Source organism: Protomyctophum bolini, assembly GCF_963924005.1.
Source record: "Protomyctophum bolini genome assembly, chromosome: 2".
NCBI lineage: Eukaryota > Metazoa > Chordata > Actinopteri > Myctophiformes > Myctophidae > Protomyctophum > Protomyctophum bolini.
In genome coordinates this window covers 30,263,070-30,263,445 of record NC_137863.1, presented here as the reverse complement: position 1 = coordinate 30,263,445, position 376 = coordinate 30,263,070, and positions in this window count along the sequence as shown.

Sequence of the window (376 nt, the reverse complement as noted above, 5' to 3'; positions counted from 1 at the left end):
TCCGCAATTACCATTTCTGCAATTTCCACAATTTCCGCAATTCCGCAATTTGACAAAAACGATGGGTTATAGCCCATGTTTTTTGAAATTTTGAAAAAAAAAGTTATCCTTGTTTCTCATCATTTTGGACCATGGGCTATAGCCCATATCGTACGGCATACTATAGCGCGCCGTTTTTCATCATTTTTGAAGATTTGAAAAAAATGACGAAATGACAAAAACGATGGGTTATAGCCCTTTTTTTGTTTTTATGCATTTTTTTTTAATGTTTTTACCCCACATTTCAAACAAATAACAAAACGACCAATAAACGGCAATGATGGCCTCAAAACCACACTTAATATAATATTAACAAAACTCATTTACATTCAAGAAA